Raw genomic sequence first — 15,042 nt, forward strand, 5'->3', positions numbered from 1 at the left:
CTTTAGAGATGAAAGATGCGAGCCTTTCTAAACCGAAGAGAATATTATTTCTGCGTTTCCTCCGCGCTGCTAAAAAGAAGTAATTTTAACTCAAACGATCTTATGACACACATGATCCATAAACATTAGGATAAGTGAAACATTTTTCTTTCCATATGAAGTCTTTTCCTCTTCCTTCCTTTTCCTTCTATATGAAATCTTTTCCTTTTCGCGGATTTATTTCTAAAGAAATGACAGATAATTCAGGAACAATTCTCTCGTAGACTGTTCAAGTAATAAATTATGAGATATTAACACTAAAATTTTTAGCGAATATTTCTTTACATAATTCCAATTTTTTGCATATTTACAATTATTTCTTTGAGAAATGCACGATAATGTAAGAAGGGAAAAAGATCACGTATACGAAAAGGAAATTTCGCGAATATTTCGAGCTTCGATTTCGATAGAAACTTCTCCTTTTAAGCTTGCTACAATACCATCAGGATCGTATCGATCGTACCCCAAATCGTGCTCGTAGGACCACAATGGCCGAATCGGGAATTTCTGAGCAAGATAGGACTTTTGACTGACCAACATCTTAATATTTTACCTCTTGTTACACGTTATCGTTCGAAAAAATGCAAGCGTACGAAAACTGACATTAATTTAAAAAGAAATATTTAACATTCAATCATGGAGCATTTGCATCTCCGAGATGTGTAATAATCGTTCCAGTTTCATCGAAAACTATGTCGGTCTTATAAAGAGCAATTCTTTTTATTCGCCCTCTCTATATTTGTCTTCATTTATTTAGTTGCATAATTTATCTTTAAAGTACATGGTTGTAATTTTGAATTTTTAAAGCTCAAAAAGCTTTTTACTCTTGAAAAAATATGCTCTTGCATTTACATCCTTCTACTTAGGCGCATAAATATTCTTCTTTGGAATTGTAAACTTTCTGACTTCTCTTCTCTTTTACATAAAAGCGGTGCATAGTCTCTTGCACCTAATCGATGTCTAATTGCGCGGTCTAAGAGCGATAAGTATTTCAACAATTGTAATCGTTAAACTGGCAATTTTACGGTTCGCGGCGCACAAGATGCAGCGAGATCAAAAACGCGGGAAAACACTGCGGGTCTGCTACGAGATGCGCGAGCAATAACAGAAGCAAGAGAGGAAGGGAGCCGTGTACCGGAAACGAGGCGATGAGAAGGACAGAAGCTCGTGAAGCGCGCAGATCAAGATAAGACGCGGGAGAAGTGAGGCAGGGAGCGCGGGGAACGGACGAACGGTGTCCATCGTGGTGACCGCATCGCTACAATGAGAGTTTAATTCGTTCATTGAGACCGGCGTATGGCGCAGCCCGCTGCGTGCTGCCATCGCTGATAGAGCAGCGAGACGAGATCGAGAGCGCCTGCGGGCCAAGATGTCCGGAACGAGGCGGAAGCCCCCATGGACCATCGTTCACCACAAGCGGTGGTGTAAAGCGTTTGAGCACATGTCTTCCCAAGTTTACTCGTTCACCACACACCTGGGTACTGAAAGTAAAATGCCGTTCACGTTGCTTACGGGGCAACACGCGTTTATACGGAGTTCATTTATGTTTAATGTATATCCATGGACACGGACTCCCTTAGGAAGCGTCGAAGATCACATCGCGCTGCTGCGCGCCGAGAGGTCTAATCGCATTTTCTAGCGCGAAGTAATTACATGTTTTGTAATAATGCCATGGTTTATTTCTCATTTCGTAAATATATTAATTACATGTGTGATAGAATTCAAACACGTCGCGCGAAGAAAAATACTTGTTCAATAAACACGTAGAGCTACATGGGAAATGCGCGAGGGAGGAACTTCCTGTAAGATCCAGCTTTTCGCTAATTAATTAGTAATCACCTTTATTTTTTTTTTGTCTTGTTTTTCTGATCCGTATTGAAATATTGCAGAAACGTCAAAAGATACCTTTTTTGTTTCTTTATCTTTTTCAAGATATTAAAACATATTGACTCATAACATGAACTCATGACATAAACAATTGACTCTTTATGTGTACGGAAAAATAGAATTAATATTTAAGAAATTTGATCGAAAATAGCCATCTTCTGTTCTAATAACTGACAATAATAAATATGTCAGATTTAGGATGAAAATAAGAATAATAGAAATCGAAAATAATCGGAGTTGATTGTTCTCGTGAATTTATTTATATTTACACGAGACTTATTAGCGACACTTTAACGACTTTATTGCACCAGGGGGTCTACTCTGTGGACTCGTTATGCAGTATCGTTATCGTTATGTTGTCGTTGCGTAACTTTTTTACCACATAGTATACTTGCGCAACGACAGCATAACGATAACGATACTGCATAATGAGTTACACACAGAATAGGCCCCCAGATCGACCTTCACTTTTTAAAATACATGCATTTTTAAGATTGAATACACATATCCGTACATACCTATACACTTAAGCGTGTTATTTCTAATTTTAAGAGAACTCGCAAATGTCGCATTACTACAAATAATTTTTTGCGAACATAAAAAATTTAACATTAAGCTATAAAAATTTTAAAGTTACAAATTTTGAGCTATTTCTGTCATTAATTAAATAGAAGAAATTGCTATTTTGCTTCAGCGACTTAATTGAACCCAACATTTTAGCTGAATTTACTAATAAAACATATTTTATCTAAATAACAATAATTGTTTTAATGTCTAAATGATACTGACTAGTGCAAAAATATAAATAAAGTTCTTTACATTCGTTATTAAACAGTTTAACATGTCCCACAAAAATTTGTAATTTATAATACTTGAAATTTACAGCAGAATTTACAACAGAATTTACAGCAATACAAAACATTCAAAATATTGGAAAAATTTTAGAACATGAAATATTTTTATGCTGTAGAATTAATCTAGACATCTAGACTGTTGTAATATATTGATTTAAAAAATGGTGTTCGTTACTTTAAAAAAATACATCGTTTTCTAGCGCTTGTTACGAGATAATTGATGTACTCGCGATACAGTAACTTTGTTAAGTTAAAGTTAAAGTTACTTCTCAAGTAAAAAGAAAACACAGTTGAAGTGTAATATCATACCTAATTTCTACCATTCGGCTTATGGCATTATTAATTCTCCTCGCTTCAGAGACGTCACGAATTCTCAGTGGAGAACTATACTCCAAAGTTGTTAGCCCGTACTTACCGGAATGACGTGCTGTCAGTCTTGCTCTCCAAGGAGATCGATTGTTAACTCGGCGTTCGCAGCCCATTCCTTTTTGCTGGTCGACCACGTTTCATAAGTTTCACGAATATAAGTATGACTAATCGACGCGAGCGAAGATGCATGGCTCGTGAAAATAATTATTTGCGTGTCGTGCAGCACGACAATGACCGGAAGTTTCGCAGTTCAATTTTGTACTCATATCTCGCGCACACCTATCCCTTTTTTGCGGCTGCAACTTTATTTAATCTTCTTTCTGGCTTTACAACGATTACAATCACATATAATGAAAATTAAACGGCGCATTTGAACATAATATATCGTCCGGCTGTATCTCTCTTTCTCTCTCTCTCGTTGAAGTACAAATTTTTTGAAAGTTTAACTAAAATATGAATAAGGAATTAAGTTAAACGCGCTGCGTGTGTTTGAGCGGCACAATTTTGTTGCACCGGACTATTTGTCACGTGTTAAATATTTATGTGTCATACGCGCGGTGCAGTCAAACACGGCGTATTTACTAATGATATTCGATGAATACAAAGCATCGGTACCGATCAATACCGAATTACGTTCCATCATCGAATGCTCCGTCATACACGCTTTAGCGTGAATATTTATACGCAATTTCATATTTTACACTTGCCCATTTCGTAACAGACGAGTCTAAAATTACAAGCTTCATCGAATGCTAATTAGAAGGGGCACATCTCATGCATATTTTTCCTCGACTTCTCCGCGTTTCTGAAACGGTAAATCAGTACGGTAAGGATAAACTTTTTCGTTGCGCTTTCCCCCTCATCGTCGTGGAACTATTCAACGCGGAATTTATAATGATTAGGTATATACAGCATCGCAAACATGCGATGTAAACGCGGGGTAACTCGATCGCTTATCGAAATTACGGCAAGAGTATGAAAAGCATGAAAATATGATAAGCTCGTTACGCGCTCTTCGAAATTTCGCTCGCTAATCCCTCGTCGAAATGCACTTCTTGCTTGCATTTCGCACAAGTGGATTAATTAAAGTAGGAGGAGATTATCAACTGTGCCGAGTACCATTAAGACAATTTTAATAAAAAACGGGAATGTTATGCGCGAGCATTAACCGGGGGGGGAGCGGGTGAGACTCGTAACGAGAACGTCACTAATTTTTTTTCCCGGAGAAGAGGATCTTCTGTTTAATAAGGCACTTTAGTGCAATTTGATTAGCCGAAGGCTAATTGTAAGATATATATAATTTTACATTCAAATCTAGTTAACGCGCGCGGACATAAATAATTAAATTTACAGTTTTAACTAGCAGTGAGCGCGACGCAACTGCCAAAAGTAGCAAATTCAAATCTCTCTCCCGGTACATTTATTTGCGCATAGCGCAAATCGCTTATCCCGCCTGTCAGAATGTTATCAAATGCGCCCGGATATCGTGTACGTATACGGGGGTACCAATTAACTGCACGAAATACACGGCGCCGCGCCGCGCCGCGCCGGCATACGCGATATTTCCTTTAACGTTAATGAACGTTCGCGGTACGGGCGGACGAATTATTAATTGTTGCGTTTAGTTTAAAAATTATGCTCGGCGGTTAAATATTTGCCGTTACTACTGGAAAATGTAACTCGCGGAATCAAAACGCGCCTCGCACATTCACGATTTACCCGCTAATGAAAGCTAAAGTTTTGTCAGACAATACTCGCGGGACCATTCACTTCATTTCCGTTATTACGCAAGCTCGCTGCGATAAATCTGCTTGTTTTCATTATTATACTGAACAAAATACTCGCGCTGGGGATCCACAAAGCGCGCTCATTGTAACGTTATCCCTTCTTTGATTTAGCGATATTTTTATCAACGCGAAAAAATGTAGTCTGTATATTAATTAGCGTAAAGCATTGTATGTATTTAAGGAAATTTATCTCGAGATAGAGCAATTATACAACAGTTTTTTCTGAGAGTCTGCGGGAAAAAGCCGCGGAATAGTAATGATAACATAACAGTGTTTCAAAGAGCATTTTGAAACTGGTTTCCACCGCGTTGTATGCGTAACGTTATGGACATTCGTCTCCGTTACTTTCCACGATATTTTCACCGTAATAAAATTACGCGCCGCGCGTTGCTTCTCATTTTTCCGCTCGTGAATTAATACATATCGCGGTAGGTAAATATGTATCAAAACACTCTTTTCCCGGAGGAAAATTGTGACATATATAGGTACTCGGAGATGGGAACTCGCGTTAAAGTAGATTTAAAAATCCAGCATCCACAATCGGTCGGTCAATTGCTTGACACTTTAATGAACCGCAAAGAGAGGGAAAGACGAAAAGAAAATCGCGATGCGGTTAAGTCGACTTGTTTCGTTCGAAACTCGGCGGAGACTCCGAGTCTTTATCTTTTTACGTAATACCAACGAGCGAGAGAACGTGCAAAAGAAAGGAACAATGATTATTTCTCCGTAAGTCCGCGACGACGGCGTGAAATAAGAGCGAGATAGCGCAGTAACTTGCTCGCTGAAACGTGCCGCATCGGCGTTGCAGCAAGTAGTACGAGTCGACGACGGGCCCGGCCATTACCGCCAACGAAGGGCGAGAAGGATAACGGCGGATCGTTCTCTCGCTTAAATTAAACTCGACGATATCTTCGACTTCGCCATCCCGTCCCGTCCCCCTTTTTAATTTCGACAATACCCCGAGCTAGAGGAGGATCCCAGGTTCGCGTTAACGAACGAGTAGCCGAATCGACGTATCCTCCGAGTGAATGTGAAACGGTCTGAGCGTTTAAGATATGCGAAGTGAAAGAACGTTTATATATCGTGAGATCAAGATAGGATTATTTCAGAACCCGAACAGACTGCTCACGATAGATTTCCATATTTACGACTTTCCGTGGAAGCAAAAAAGTCGAAAAAGCGCTTACGGTTTTGTATTTCGCGAGTAAAATTTATAATTGTTTTATTTTAAAAAGAGATCATTTATTTACGTATATTACGTATGTATATGTTATATACTGCGTAAGAGAGGTAGTTTGAATCGACGGCTTCTTTTGGTCTCTCCGTTTAGAAGCTAGCTAGATAAAATATGGAGGAGAAGGTAAAATTTCAGTTACGCCGTATTATTAATGAGACATTAACTTTAATGCTCATTGGAATTGATAAGAGTTTTAATTATCTATTTATTGCATCAACGTTAGTTTTAAACAGCTCCGTGGTTAATAATTAAATTAATTGGCAAGATTGCGTCATGATTTCTTTAATTTCGTTTAAATAATTATCAATTCACAACACACGTATATAGTGCATTAAATATTACAATAAACTATAAATTATAAAGGGAATAACTAAACATTCTTCTTGTTGATTTGCATTGAAAGAAAGGATAATGTATCTCTTAATAATAATATTATCTACTAATAAAAATATTATTTTTTAATGACTTATATATTTTAGCCAACTCGCTTGAGTGATTGATAATAAGAAAGTTTTAATACACTTAAGTTTCCATATACATAATAGAGAACCTTATGCTTCAATTAACTTGAAATTTAACAGAATTTAATCAAAATCTACTGATTAAAATATGTTATAATGGAAATTAGAAAGCTCTGATAAATGTTAATTTCTTTCGACTTGTGTTTGTTTAGGAAAAAAAAACTGACTTAATAACGCAAGAAATGCGTCATTAAAAAATAACGATGTTTAAGTGGAACGATTGAATGGAGCGTTGTTATATTTCGTACTTTATTACTTCTCACAGCAGAAGTTCTGATTATTCTAATTACGAAATAAATTACGTTGACGTATGTTTTGAAATAGCACTCTGCGGAATTTGAATCGGAAATTCCGTGATTCTCGTGAAAATATCGATCGATTCGGCGCGCGGCAGCGGCGGCGGCGTTCGACCAACTCCATGAATAAATTTACATCCATCGAACCGAGAAGTCTCTACTTTTCTAATTGCAATCTCGCTTATTTGCTCGACACGTCGGCGCTTCCGCCGTATCGGGACACGAAGCGGGGAGCGTGTATGCACGCTCGCTAATATTTTAATAGTCATGACGGTATAGCGCCAGGCGGGCTAGCTGCCATTGTCGATGACGAGAAGGGATTTTATCGACGTGTTGACTTTACCGCCATTTCGCCGAGCTGCCGACTACCGGGTCAATCGCACCGTGAAAATCGGATATGACGTTTGCTCTGCTCGCTATCGCGAGTGTTCCCGGCAGCCAATCAGGGTCATATTACGCGAAAGTTCGTACGCGAAATCACGGTATATCCAACGGAGCGTAGACCGCATTTGTGATCCTTCTCGCGAATATATATAGTGGAGTAGAAGCGATAAGTAAACTCCCTTCTTCATTGTTCCACTTTTACAGCATCGTTTTTAATCATGCATTTTTTTATCCGCTCGGACTTAATCTTTTTTTATTGAAAAATAAATCTAGAAAGATTAACATTTATCGGGACTTTCCGATTTTCATTATTAATAAATGAGCTTTTATTATTAACATAAATGAGTTTTGAATTAAAATTCACTTCATATTTATTTGAAATTTAATGAAGAGTTATATTATGTGGGAAAAACTTAATTTGCCGAAACTCTTTTACTTTTAATTATGCGAACTGTTAGCTGACTAAAGCGTCAATCATAAAAATAACGTTATTATTTAAAATATATATTATTTTCTCTTGTAATGCAAATTAGATTAAAGGAAAAACGTTCAATTGTTTGCTTTATAATATAATATAAATCTTTTGCTGTAGTAAATTTAAAACAATCCTGATCTATCTATTCATCCACGATTCTTTCTTTCTTAAATAAGTCTTTTCTAAATATCTAATCTCAAGAAATTTATTATTATAGAAATGTATGTAATAATATCATTCGCAGTCAATTTTCAATAGATTTTCGACACACTTCGATTCGCCATTTATCGCAATACTCTATCGCTATTGTTCTAAGTGATCTTTAGCATTCTGCACTAGATCTTGTAACAGTTTTTCGAAACGCCGCGTGTCTTTGACGACCTCGCCTTGGCCGTAGCCCGCAGACCGTAAAGTGTTAAAGCCAGCGGAAAACTACCGAGTTAGATCCGACAAATGCTAATACTTCTCCGGCGCGAAATCCGCCGTTTAATCCCGGAAATCCTCCGCGACGAGAATGCGCGCGGAGGTATCTTACCGATTTTCCGGTGGCGCGGCTCCTTTAAATTTTTCCGCACACAATGGTCTCTTACGGGAGTCAATAAATTTGCTTTTCCATTTAACTTAGCGGCGCGCTAGACACAAGCGCCGAGTTTTACACCGGGTCGCTGTAAGGAAGGAAAGAAGGAAGTATACCCTACGACGATTGCGAGCGAGTGTCAATAGCCAACGCGCAAATACCCGGACAAACAGCCGGCGCGGAACGAGAAAACATTTTCGGCAACGGCTTACGGTCCAGGAAGCTGTCTCTCTGTCTTTCTCCTTCTCTCTCCTTTTCTTTCTTTCTCTTACTCTCTGTGCCGCTCTCCGGGTGCCGTCCTCCACGGTAAACACGATCCTCGTCCGTCAAGTATACCCGAGAGATAAGCCGGAAAATACGGCGGCGGCGCACCCTTAACGCACCCGCACTCGAGATACCGCGACTCGGCACGAAAAACTGATGTATTATGTATTTATTTATTTCTCCCCCGTCGTGCGGGGAGCCCGAGATCCGGCGTACGGTAATGAATTATGCATCTTGATAAGGTGCCTCACCGAGCTATAACGCGTATATGCGCGAAAAGCTTCGTGATTAGACAATGGAAACGCGCTCGAGCCGTGAGGCGTGAACTCGAGGGATCGAGAAGCGGGTAAAACCGTCGCCCCGGTTATTGCGCGGACGTAGAAACGAAAAATCTCATTCGCGAGTATAAATCACGTCTCGCGATAAGATTTACTGTACTTCGAATTCCGATAGTAATATGAATAAATATATCTGTGTTTCTGCCGAGTTGTCGATCACGCTGTCGTTCCATTTTAGTTTCGATTCGCGTCGTCAAGCTGTACAAAAAAAAATCCTTCCAAAAATTAATCTTTGGATAGAAGAGAGTGCGGTATTATGGAATTCGCTGGTGAAAACTGAAACAATGCGTTTCTCCTATGCGGCGCGGCAAAACGAACGAAAAGAGAGAAATTTGAAAAATTCGATCGTCCCTTTGAAGAGACTCTCGGCGCACGCTGCACCAGCGCGAATAACTTTGTCGCGCGACCGATTTGATGCAACCGGGGGAAAAAAAAGGAGAAGAAGTCAACGCGCGGGCGGACGCGACGGGTAGAAGTGCGGCGGAAACTTGGAAGTGGGTCGCCCGAAAGTCGCGCGAAACCCCCTCCGAAGTAGATCGGCAGGGGCGATGCGCGATAATTAATATCAGTTTAGCGGCAACTTTGGAGGATGCAATAAGTTAATAAGCGGAGCCGCCCGCAAAGTTTCGTACCCGCGATCGAGCATCCGACTCGAGGCCCCGACGGAGTCTGAGCGCGCGCTGTCTTTAGCCACTTACACACCCCCTTACCCGCGCACATACACGCGAATATTGCGGATAGCATTACGACCGCGGTCGTTGGGAGCCGTGCTCCCAGTGCGGTGCTTCACGGATCGGGGAAAGATCTCGGGTTTCGTTCCAAACTGAGCGAAAATTGAGAGTAATCATGGAGATTGCTGCCTTTGTCAAGGTTCTCTCTTTCTCTCTCTCTCTCGGGAATTTCGGAAATCGCGCTCGTCTCTCGTCGTTTCCCGGGATTTCGGAATGCTCCCGTCTCGTGGACACCGTGTTTTCCGTTGTTACCAAGTTGGTTACGGCGTTAGACGAGCCGTGGAAGGCCGCTAGAGCGGGGGGAGCGCGCTCACGCAGCAGGAATCTCCACTCTCGGATCGGAGCTACCCCGCAGGCATGCTTATCAGCCTCACGGGTTCTGCCAAACTATTGCTCGCATCCTTCGCAACCGATCCCTCTCCTTGCCTCCCTTCTCTTTATCTGTCCGTCTGTCTGCTGACTTATCTATCTCGCTACTTCTCCCGATTAGCGCCGTGGTATTGATCAGAATGCTTCCCGGAAGTCTTGCTCGTCCTATCAAACTCGACGCTTCTCAACCCCAAGGGGGTTGTATTCGCAACGTAACGCATTTGCGAAATGATTACTTATTTTACCCCAAAAATCATACTGTTTTATTTATTTATATATTGTTTTCATTTATTATATATAATTATCAATTTTACCACTTGCTAAGACAATTCCGGTTGTACTTTGCGATGATATAAAATCGTTACATTTTCGAGATGCCGCTGTGCACTTACCAAAAATTTCGGGATTACGAATTTTCGGAGCATCGCGTGCTCGCAAGTTTTACCGTTGCAGAAGCTAAAACAACTAAATTCCTGTTTATTTGGAATGCGTGAAAATAACGGGCGATAACGAGCGCGAGCTGCTAGAAAAGCAGCTAAGCGGGGCTTGGCATAGATGGATATGCAAAGGTGCGAACTGCAAGGCGAGAACAATCACAAAGCTTGTCGGACGTACCGTCGGGCCCGACGTGTCGCTAATAGGTAAACACACGTGCATAAACATACCCTTAGTCGCGGAAGATGTATGTGCGCTTAGGAGCTTGCCTATACGTTTGAACCGGTCCAGATACCGAAAACCGAAATTACATCGAGGGAACGCCAAACTTCCGCAGAAATCTCGGATTAAAGCCAATAATCGGGTATTTACGTACGATATATGCAGAGAGATCGAGGAATAAATTCAATTTCGAAATCTACAAAAGACATTTTGATATTTTAATTCCAATTATAAAGTTACAACAAGCGCAACAAGCCGTTCGCTATATACATGGTAACTTGCGACTGCTATTGTTCATTCTGTTCCGTTGCGACATCCTGCAAGTTTTTTTAGTTTAATTTCTTTGCAGAAAAAACAAAACGTCTATATAGGCAAATCGGTATCTGTCCAGCCACAAGGAACGTTTCCGAAAACACGACACTCTGTATAAATATTGATTTTATATAGTTTATTCCCCTCGTAAAAGTGATAAGCACCGAGTTTACATTCAATGAATTATCTTTTTGAGATCAATCATTATTTTCAATTCCAAATTCAATACCCTCTACACTAATCTGATATTTCCAAATTTTAAATTTAAATTTTTATATGCTTTTAGAGATAGAAAATAAAAGAAAAATTACACATCAAAATCATACCGGTGGACCATTGATAATTTTAACGAATAATTATTTTATCTTGTCCTCAGAAATTTGTAGTTTAAACAATTAGATTTAATTAATTAAATTATTAAAGGTCGATTTGCATTTTTGTGAGAGTAATTCGGTTGAATGTATAATTTTCAATTTATACCCGAGGAAAAATTTAATTTTATAAATTTGACTAATAAAGATCATTGTATATGTGAATTTATTTATCATCGCAAATTATCTCGACTCGCACTCGCCTGAAATTAATGGGATATTTGGCATTCTGGCATTCCGGCAGTTGTGTAACATTAGTAGATCAAACAGCCATTCATTTTCGGTGATTGACTTCATGGCTTTTATCCCTCCTGCTAATAATTTATTAAACGAATTCATCTAATTATAGATTCTTCTGTGGGATGGTCTTTTTATAAGCGAGAACTTAAACCCTCTCTTTATCTTAGCTCCCCCCGGCTTCATCTCAGCTTATTTCGATCACTTTTTCAGTACAAAAGCATCCATTATGTCCAGTTCTGCTGGTGACTTCGCATTAATGACTCGACACGTCATATACTTCAAACGGCGTCGTTAAGACAATCAGTAGAAAAGGGAGGGGGTGTAAAAATCGCCATTTTTTGCCATCAACGGGAACCTTTAAAACATGCTTTGTTACCTTATTTGAGGTTGAAAAAAGAAAGAAATAATACTCTTTTCACTAGAAAACTGCGGAAAATATTTTAGAAGCGATAAATGAATGTCTTTGAAGCGTGCGTCAAAATAGCGTTGAGGGTGAAAAATGGCGATTTTTACACCCCCTCCTTTGTAATTAGCGAAAATTTGGTAAAAACTACAAACATCCTTTTTATACTACGAGGACTGATATTTCATGCAACTTTACGAAAGACACTTTCAGATGAGCGAGAGATTTTGACGAGCCCACTTGTCAAAGATTAACGTTCCACCGATACGTCGCCGATTGTTCCATATTCGAACGATTCATGGATGCTGTCTGGCCTATATGCCGATGTGGATATTCGGCGATGATTGACTCACGTGCCATCGCCATAGTGGAGCCGATGGAGGCACCCGAGCCTTTACAACGTTCAATGCGTGGCACGTGACGGGACGTGGAAAGGTAACAAGGATTTAATCGAGCGGGGGTGGATACCAACGAGCGTGGGTGTTTGTGCGTGGGTGCGTTCGCGTAATATCTTGTGGCGAGGAGACTAAAGCCGGAAACTCGCAATTAGTTACCTCAATTTCCGTTTCGTTTAATTGTGCCGCTACCGCGGACGCGGCGATATATGTGGACGACGCAAAGGAAGATATTGCCGAATTAATTCTGAATTATCGATAAATTATACGCGCGGAGTATCGCAAAATTATAGGGCGCGCGATTCGAGACGGAAAACAATTCCCATAAACAGGATTTATCTCTAAGTAGAAATTGAAAATGACCATCAGTATACAGCCTTATTCAGTTAAATCCAAAAAAGATTTAAACTAAACTCATTTAATTAGATCTAAAAATCTCCGTGAACGTGTATAAGTCAAAGTAGTCATTTATTAAAATTATCGATTGTCCACTGATGATTCACATAATAATCCTTCCTTTATTATTATTTTTAAGAACGTACGACAATTTAAGGTACAATTTTATCGCGAGAAAATGTCTTTATTTCGCAGAAAAATGTTTTCAACAATATTTTATGACCGGCCAATTCATTGATACGCAGCGGGGCAAAAGCTGGGCGTATCGACCATCGCGCGATCGAGGCTCGCCTTCGAAAACGGTGCGCGGCAATCATTAAAATCGAGCGAGAAGGACGACAAAACCTTCGCTGCACAATGGCCCTCCCGCGGTAAGCCCTATATAGAAAGCCCGTTGGAGTTCGGAGGAGGACCCGTCCTCAGGAAGTCGAGGGTGGAGACGGGAAAGAGATAACAAACCGTCCGTTCAATGGCGGCGGCTTCTGGGACAAGACTCTGAGAACGCCATCGTCGAAATAGAAGGTATCTCGAGTCTCGGTGTGCAACGGACGCGGCCGCGTTCATGTTCCTCGATCGGAGATCGGCTTGACGTATACGGGATGGAATGGAACGCGCGAATTCGAATACGCTCGAAACGTAATTTTGAAATCCATTGTTCCGCCTCGGCGAAACTTTCATCGAAGACGATCGTTTATTGATGCTTACGCGAGTTCAATATTTCCGCGCTTGAGCCGATTAAATCCCCGTTAGGGCAAGAGGAAATTGTCTGAGAAGCAAGATCTCATTATATCTCTGTCACTTGAGACCTGATCGGGCGTAAGCTTTCGATCCTTAATGTTATTCCTAATGCTAAAGCGTTTTTCGATTAGACTAACGAGTCCGATGGAATCACTGTCGAAGAGAGAATCGACTTCGTCGAGGCACGCACGATTTCCACATTTGACGATACACCCAGTACAATCGGCCGTGGCGTTTGTACTCAGCGAAAGAAGATTCGGGTCCGCGAACAAATACCGTATATGTAATCCTTTCAAGCGTGCTCGGCCTCGAACTGAGCTTTGACTTTTAGATACGCGAGAGCACAAGTAGGATTAAATCTCTGCCGATAATCGGAGCTTGTAATATCGTGGAAAAATGTGGAGAGCAGTGTATTTCTATTGAACGCACGTTTCGTTTTGTATCGTTTAAAAACTGCGGTAAAAGAAGCTGTTTAATTATTTTTATTGTATATTAAATTTGTAACATAAAGCAGAAACCTAATTAAAATTTTATATAAGGCATCAGAATCCAATATACACATCTGGTGAAGAATTGAAGTGTCTGTAAGTGCTTTCTATTTGATTTTATTAGATGTCTATTAGAGATTGTTTTGTTCGGCTTGCTTTCGTGATAGATAAAAGAATGGTAGAAAAAGAGAACGTAGAATTGAATTGAATTGGCAAATTGAACAACTGAAACAGGATTAAATGGAAAGACCACGGGAGAAAACATCGCTTTGTTGCAAGTTTGCGAGTTTTTTAAATAATAACCTTGAAATGTAAAGTTTTGAGAGAAACTTTTCAATTTAAGTAGTTGTATATAAGCTTGTGAAACTTTTAATAATTCTTAAATTTATATCGCAAATTATATAGAGTAATTTTTCCGAGCAATATTTTATTAAGAAAAAACTTTAAACTTGCCGAGCAGGATTCGTAAAATTAATTGTCGCGAATTAGTGCATGGTACACCTGATTCTATATTTAAAATAAATCCTTTCTTAATGATAATTAAGTTATTTTTTTGCTAAAAATATATATTATTTGTAAAATAAATTCCGCCTCTATTCTTTATTGATGATTTATTATCATTCGTAAATTAAAGTTAACTTGCATGATTGCTTTATAAGGATATAAACTTGACGGGCGCAAATAAATTTTTCGTTGTGCGAAAAGTCAGGCATTTCGGAACTGTGTTAGTACCGATATTATTGTATTTTAAGCTCGAGCTTTAGCATTTGTATAGAGACTTCAATGGCAGATAGACTTCTTGGCAGTCTCAGTCTCGGCATCCGAGCTTTGTGAGGAGAACAAAGGATATAAATGCATATCGGGTAGTGCTCCCGAAACGGCATTCTTTGAATTCTACATAAATTCCGACCTGC

Source organism: Temnothorax curvispinosus, unplaced genomic scaffold (genome assembly GCF_003070985.1).
Source record: "Temnothorax curvispinosus isolate PA1 unplaced genomic scaffold, ASM307098v1 QBEX01006128.1, whole genome shotgun sequence".
Classification (NCBI taxonomy): domain Eukaryota; kingdom Metazoa; phylum Arthropoda; class Insecta; order Hymenoptera; family Formicidae; genus Temnothorax; species Temnothorax curvispinosus.